Source organism: Bufo bufo, chromosome 8 (assembly GCF_905171765.1).
Source record: "Bufo bufo chromosome 8, aBufBuf1.1, whole genome shotgun sequence".
Lineage (NCBI taxonomy): Eukaryota > Metazoa > Chordata > Amphibia > Anura > Bufonidae > Bufo > Bufo bufo.
The window spans coordinates 133,570,506-133,578,501 of record NC_053396.1 but is presented as its reverse complement, the minus strand read 5'-3'; the positions used below and the strand labels follow the sequence as shown (position 1 = coordinate 133,578,501).

The 7,996-nt window shown below is 45.3% G+C and overlaps 1 long non-coding RNA gene across 1 annotated transcript; it reads right to left on the bottom strand.

Moving 5' to 3' along the window:
* Positions 1-3,567: 3,567 nt before the first annotated feature.
* Positions 3,568-6,894, bottom strand: LOC120977477. The gene is made up of 3 exons (XR_005773906.1): positions 6,862-6,894; positions 4,090-4,215; positions 3,568-3,732 (listed from the first exon to the last, which is right to left on the bottom strand). It is a non-coding gene; the product is annotated as an uncharacterized LOC120977477 (long non-coding RNA).
* Between the last annotated feature and the right edge of the window lie 1,102 nt (positions 6,895-7,996).

Below are 7,996 nucleotides of genomic sequence, written 5' to 3'. Positions count from 1 at the left end.
GTTTTTTTTTACATTTTACTACTTTTCCGGAAAAAAAAACATAAAAAAAAATATATATATATGTTTTTGCATTGCCGCTTCCCAAGACCCATAACTCTTTTATTTTTCTTTCTATGGAGTTGTGTGAGGACTTGATTTTTGCGGATGACTATTTTTCACTGATATAATTTTGGAGTAAATGGCGCTTTTTGATTGCTTTTTATTACGTTTTTTCGGTGGCAACTAAGAATAAATAAGCATTTCTGTCTTTTTTTTTTCTTTTACGGCGTTTACCGTAGGGGATAATTTACATGATATTTATGTAGTCCGGGTAGTTACGGACGCAGCAATACCAAACATATGGGGAATTTTTTTTTTTGCATTTTTTTTATTGAAAAGCGTATTTTCAATAGAAAAAAAAGCGTAATTTTTTTTATGGGGTTTTTTAAATTGAATAAATGATTTTTTTTTTTACTTTTTTTTACCACTTAATAGTCCCACAAGGGGACTATAACAGACAGCTTCTTGATTGCTTTTAAAATGCAATGCACTATCCCTATAGTGCATTGCATTTTAATGGCAATGCTATTCTAACATTGACCAGCAGGCTGCGCCAGAGAGGCGCAGCCTTCTGGAAATTACTAAAGGCTGGTATGGGGTCTACATCAGACCCCAGGCAGCCTTCACACACATCGGCACCCCGCAATCGTATTTGCGGGGTGCCAATAGGAGACAGAGGGAGTTTGCTCCCTCTTACAGCACTTTACATGCGGCGGGGACCATTACCCGTGGCATGTAAAGTGTTAAACAGCCCGGATCGGCACTCCTGCCGGTCCGGGATGTTAGAGCAGGGCTGCAGCTTTCATGTGCAGCGTTCACCCGTGCAGCGCTTAGACTGGGCCGCCGTAAAAAAAAGCGGCAGCCCAGCCTAAGGCCCCGTAGTTACCGCCGTAAAAACATGTATGGGTGGTCACTAAGGGGTTAAAAGTTATGACTTCTGGAACACAAAGGGGAAAATGTTACTGGTCCTTAAGATTAAATTAATTATGTCACTAAGGGACGAAAAATCCAATTGTGTCCCATGAGTTGTGCGCCAACAGGATTTACTTCAGACACATAATAAAAATCTAAAATAAAAAAGTTACATTTTTGGGAGGGTTTTTCCAATTTTAATGTGACTGTTAGGCCCCTTTCACACGAGCGAGTGTTCCACGCGGATGCGTTGCGGGATGTGAACGCATTGCATCCGCACGGAATCCTGACACATTCATTTCTATGGGGGTGTTCACATGAGCGGTGATTTTCACGCATCACTTGTGCGTTGCGTGAAAATCGCAGCATGCTCCTCTTTGTGTGTTTTTCACGTAACGCAAGCCCCATAGAAATGAATGGGGTTGCGTGAAAATCGCAAGCATCCGCAAGCAAGTGCGGATGCGGTGTGATTTTCACGCATGGTTGCTAGGAGACGATCGGGATGGAGACCCGATCATTATTATTTTCCTTATAACATGGTTATAAGGGAAAATAATAGCATTCTGAATACAGAATGCAAAGTAAAACAGCGCTGGAGGGGTTAAAAAAAATAAATCATTTAACTCACCTTAATCCACTTGATCGCGATGTCGGCATCTCCTTCTGTCCCCTTTACTGAATAGGACCTGTGGGGAGCATTAATTATAGGATCAAGGACCTTTGATGACGTCACGCTGGTCGTCACATGGTACGTCACATGATCTTTTACCATGGTGAATCACCATGGTAAAAGATCATGTGACGTACCATGTGATGACCGTTATGACGTCACCACAGGTCCTGTTGCTGCACAGAGATCAGATGAAGCCAGAAGGAGATGCCGGGCCGCGAACAAGTGGACTAAGGTGAGTTAAAAAATGTTTTATTTTTTTTTAACCCCTCCAGTGATGTTTTACTATGCATTCTGTATTCAGAATGCTATTATTTTCCCTTATAACCATGTTATAAGGGAAAATAATACTATTTACAGAACACCGATCCCAAGTCCAAACTTCTGTGAAGAAGTTTGAGTTTGGGTACCAAACACGCACGATTTTTCTCACGCGAGTGCAAAACGCATTACAATGTTTTGCACTCGCGCGGAAAAATCGTGGGTGTTCCCGCAACGCACCCGCACATTTTCCCGCAACGCCCGTGTGAAAGAGGCCTTAGGAGGTTAATCTTCTTTACCATGAACTCGTATGTTCTCTTTTTACTTACAGAAAGTAGAGCAGAAACTTAATATGTAATCATATGAGGAGACCAGTGAAATACAGCCCTGAGCAGCACATGGCTCGTCAGTGGAAATAAAACCAGGCACACAACGATATAGGGGGGAATAGAGAATTTTATTTTATTTATAATTTTATTAATGATGGGACAGATGATTTGGTGTAAATACCAAATCAAAGTCAAGGATATGTTAGATCCATTAACTTTTATTGATTCAGGGGAAGGCGAAAAAAAAACCCTGTAGGGGGAAAAATTCCTTCCCGACTCCGCTTAGGGCAGTCAGACCATTTCCCTGGATCAGATATTATTAATCCAGAGGAAGGCGAAAAAACCTCACTGAGCCTCGGCCATCAGCTTCACATGAGGAAAAATTCCTTCCCGACTCCACGCATGGCAGTCAGATTAGTCCCTGAATCAATTACTAAATAATCTGTCCACAAAAGGTGGTCCGAATTGTACTTTTGATTAGGGGAATGGCTGAATTGGGGGAAGGGTAACTGTGTTGATCCACAGGAAGGTGAGAAAAAACCCCTTTATGACATTTGCCAATCTGTCCTGATCTAAGGGGAAAAACACTCCTTCCTGACTGCAAATATGGCAGTGGGGATATAGTCCTTGGATCAAATGCCCGTATACTTACTCACAGTCATCCAGCGTTGATCTGTGAGATCCAGGACCAGTGTCCTTTCTCATCAAGTGTCTTCTAGATGTTATTTTTCTTCAGCCCAGTGCCAATCGCAGGTCCTGTTGTGATAGTTCTTCATGGTCTTCACACTGTAGGATATATGACAGGATGAATCAATACAGATACCACAAGATGTGGTATAATATATAAAGACTGAGTGCTCATGTGAAGATGAGGGATTTTACACAACCATTTAAGGCACCAGAACACATGATTATATTTTTGGTCCACATCTGAATGTATTTTTTGCAGATCACAGGCAGATCCAATCCTTATGGGGCCACAAAAAATGCAGACAGCACATGGATGTCATACGTCTGTCCGCATCCATGCAGCCGTATGTAACCCTGCAAAAAATACAATAGAACATATCCTATTCTTCTCCGATTTGTGGATAAGAATAGTAATTTTTACAATATGGCGGGACATACGGAACGGGAAAATGCCTGATGCACATGGCTGATATCCATGTTTTGTGGACCGCAAAACACATTCGGTCCTGTACATGAAGCCTAATGGTCAGAAAACTGAAGCTACACATTTGGAGCACCTTAAATCTTGAATAATTAGGAAATTCATACAGCTGTATAGGAACACCACTTATTTCCAGCTATATACCTGGGTCTGTTCTTCTGTCCGTCTCCAGGAGCTCAGGAGGACATATTGCTCTGATGACATTAGAGCGGGTGGAGGGTTTACCGGGTGACAAATGAAAACCCTCTGAAAATGGCCTGATGTTTAGATGGTAAAGGTCCCTTCTTGGCCGCTGCTGCCTTCATTGTGTCCAGGTTGAATCGCCTGGCACAGCGTTGAGGTGTAGATGGCTAAAAGCAAATAAATAGATGAAAATGAGGATATGATCATCACAAGCGGTCACAGACCTGATATGAATCTTCTGGTGGTAGTATTTTCACATATAATATGATCACCTTATGTACTTATCCTCCACCATAATAAGATATAGTCTTTCTGGAGGAGTATAAAGCATCTTACATGCCATCTTACTCATTCAACAACTATCGATGCGGGTGTGGTTTATCGGTTTGGGGGCATGGTGAGTGAGGTCCGGCTTTCTGAGGTGAAGCCAGTAGCCACCCTATATCAAGCCCCTGACATTGAGAATCCTATACAGTATATAACGTGTGTGTAGAGCAGGTAAGAGCTTCTCTTCATTTACTTACTACAGGGATGTGTGGTGGGGGCATCCGAAGGGCTTCCACTGAGACCCAGTCAATATGCTGGAAGAAATGATGGCCTCGGATGTTCCCGTGGACTCCTAAGCGCTTGGCAGGATCTCTCTGGAGGAGCTGAAAATGAGGAATGTAATTATAACTTAGTGACTATAACGACTAATGAACACAATGACCAATCAGACTCCAGATCTTACATTTGCAGAGGCTAGCTGGGAAACAAAATCTGCAATCTGATTGGCTTCTTACATTTGCAGAGGCTAGCTGGGAAATGAAATCTGCAATCTGATTGGCTTCCCTGGGCGACTTCCCACTTTTCTCTTGTAGTAGTTTTGATAAATTTTGCCTAATGTTTATTCTGTCTGAATACTGGACTCAGGCTGTAGTGTCAGCAATGGGAGATTTTAGAAATCTGTGGCTTCTTGTTACATAAACTCAGAGGGGTGGACTAAGTGTGTAGACATGTCCTCAGTACATTAACTACACGCAGGGGCGTAGCTAGAAATGCATGGGCCCCATAGCAAAAAAAAATGATGCCCCCCCCCCCGTGCCATCCACATATCCCCCTCCCCTAAATAGTGCCATCCACAGATCCCCCTCCACTAAACAGTGCCATCCACAGATCCCCCTCCCCTAAACAGTGCCATCAACAGATCCCCCTCCCCTAAATAGTGCCATCCACAGATCCCCCTCCCCTAAACAGTGCCATCCACAGATCCCCCTCCCCTAAATAGTGCCATCCACAGATCCCCCTCCCCTAAACAGTGCCATCCACAGATCCCCCTCCCCTAAATAGTACCATCCACAGATCCCCCTCCCCTAAATAGTGCCATCCACAGATCCCCCCTCCCCTAAACAGTGCCATCCACAGATCCCCCCTCCCCTAAATAGTACCATCCACAGATCCCCCTCCCCTAAATAGTACCATCCACAGATCCCCCCTCCCCTAAACAGTGCCATCCACAGATCCCCCTCCCCTAAACAGTGCCATCCACAGATCCCCCTCCCCTAAATAGTGCCATCCACAGATCCCCCTCCCCTAAACAGTGCCATCCACAGATCTCCCTCCCCTAAATAGTTCCATCCACATATCCCCCTCCCCTAAACAGTAACATCCACAGATCCCCCTCCCCTAAACAGTGCCATCCACAGATCGCCCTCCCCTAAACAGTGCCATCCACAGATCCCCCTCCCCTAAATAGTGCCATCCACAGATACCCCTCCCCTAAACAGTGCCATCCACAGATCTCCCTCCCCTAAATAGTTCCATCCACATATCCCCCTCCCCTAAACAGTAACATCCACAGATCCCCCTCCCCTAAACAGTGCCATCCACAGATCCCCCTCCCCTAAATAGTGCCATCCACAGATCCCCCTCCCCTAAACAGTGCCATCCACAGATCTCCCTCCCCTAAATAGTGCCATCCACAGATCCCCCTCCCCTAAACAGTAACATCCACAGATCCCCCTCTCCGACGCTCACATGAGTACATTTATAAACTAATCAGTAACTTTAACTTTAATCATTGACATTGCTGATCTCTTTACTGGGATATCTTACTCTGCCTTAGCTCCGGTAACAGCAGGCAGTGCGGGAGGGCAGCGCTCACTCACTGATGTCACGCGCCTGCTCCTCCCACTAGGCGGCGCAGGTGAGTGACGTCAGTGAGTGAGCGCCGCCCTCCCGCACTGCCTGCTGTTACCGGAGCTAAGACAGAGTAAGATATCCCAGTAAAGAGATCAGCAATGTCAATGATTAAAGTTAAAGTAGTTAGTTACTGATTAGTTTATAAATATACTCCTGTGAGCGGCGTGGCCCTTGTATATTCTAACCCCCAGGCAAGCGTCGCTGTCACCATGGTAATGCCTGGGGGTTAGAATATACCATCGGATTTGAGTTTTTACGATCTCACTGAGCTTGTGAAAACTCAGATCCGATGGTATATTCTAACCCCCAGGCAAGCGTCCCTGTCACCATGGGTACGCCTGGGGGTTAGAATATACCATCGGATCTTCCGAGTTACTCAGTGGCCTGGCTGGAGCCTCCCCGACCCCAGCCACTGTGTCGGCCCGGCCCTGCGTGCGCCCTGCTCCAGTCCTGACTCCTCCCCAGCCAGGCCCGAGCCGCGGACCGCCCGCGCCCCGCCCACTACACTAGTCTAGTGTAGTGGGCGGGCGGTCCGCGGCTCGGGCCTGGCTGCCTGTGTGTGGTGTGTATGTAAATAAAATAAAAATAATCAACAGAAGGCGGCCCGGACGGGCCCCCAGTGGCGTAGGGCCCCATAGCCACTGCTATGGTTCCTATGGCGATCCCTACGCCACTGACTACACGTACCAGGCTCTTACTTTAAAGGGAAACTCTCATTCCAATTATCCATTAGGTCAGTAATTCCCAAAAATGTTACCATGGGAGAATAGAAATAATATTTTCCTGCTGCTCCTATGTAACCTTGGAACTCTTGGCAGACATTTGTGCTATTGCTGAGTCTGTGCTGGAGAAGTTGTGGCTCCAGCATCCTACTCGGCATCCTCTCTGGTGGAGACCAGTGTTGTCACCTTGTATACTACAGAAGTGCTGGTTGTGTATTGCTATCCTGCTAGCAGCACCTCTGAGGGGCGACCCCTCCTGAACACTACAGTGGTGAGTATTAGTGAAGGAGATCATGGTGCACTATGAGGTATTGTAGGGGGAGATGTCTCCTATCACAGGTTGTCATGTAACATTGTATACAGTACAGTAGTGTCATGTAGGAACATACTGACCTTTTTAATGATGTCTTTAGCGCCGGAGCGTGCAAACAGTGCAGGATGGTAAGTGCACTGACTGGTGATAATTTCATTTAAGATAACTCCAAATGAATACCAGTCCACTCCGACGCCATACTCCTCCTCAGCCAGCATCTGCCAGAAAGGAGAGAAGAGTGACTACACGGCTTATACTATAAACCCGCACTGTAGGTGCTCAGGCTGTGGCTATTGCTGGCATAGCATAGTATTGAGTCAAACAAGGTGTTTAGCTGAATGAGGACAAGATGTTCTGCCTCCATCCAGCTGCAGATAAACATCTGCTGCTGTAGGGGCACCTCATACACTCTGTAGAAAAAAGCATTAAAATAACTATTTGCAATAATACAGAAGTATTGCTGTTAAGAGAAAACCATAAAAAAAACAAAAAAAACATCTCAACGCCAGAATTGCTGTTTTGTTTTGTTTTTTTGTCACAGGGGCATGGTCAGCCACCCATGAATAATTTATCTTTATTTATGACAGTTTTCTGGTACATTTGAAGCCAGAAATGTACGGACGCTCGGAGATGTCGTAGATTTTTGGTAAGGCACATGGACTGCAGGAGCAACACAGGAGATATCAAGACCGGCGCAGAAAGTGCGAGTCTTGATAACTCTTCCCCTGTGTCTGTAAAAAGGAATGAGTTAAGATGAGGCATTCATCAATACATAATGATCTGAAAATGAATGATTAATAATAAGAATAATTACCATTATTAAATGGATTTCTGGGTTCAGAATATTCATTATCTTTCTTCAGAATAGGCCATCAGTATCAGATCAGTGGGGGTCTGACTCTCGACATCCCCACCAATCAGCTGTATGAAGGGGCCGGGCGCTACCTGCAGGTTATTACAGCCTTGTCCCGTTCACGTCAATGAGAAGAAGCTACAGTAGCCGGCATCAAGTAGATGGCGTGCAGTAATCAATGAGGTAGAGCTCAGACCATCAATGAGGACCCTTCAAACAGGTAATAGGTGGGGGTGCCAAGAGTCGGACCTCCACCAATGTGATATTAATGGCTGAAGCTGAGAATATGCGACCGATATTCCAAACCTGGAAAACCACTTTAATACAAATGGAATGGTGGAAATTAGGAAACCCCCTTTTTC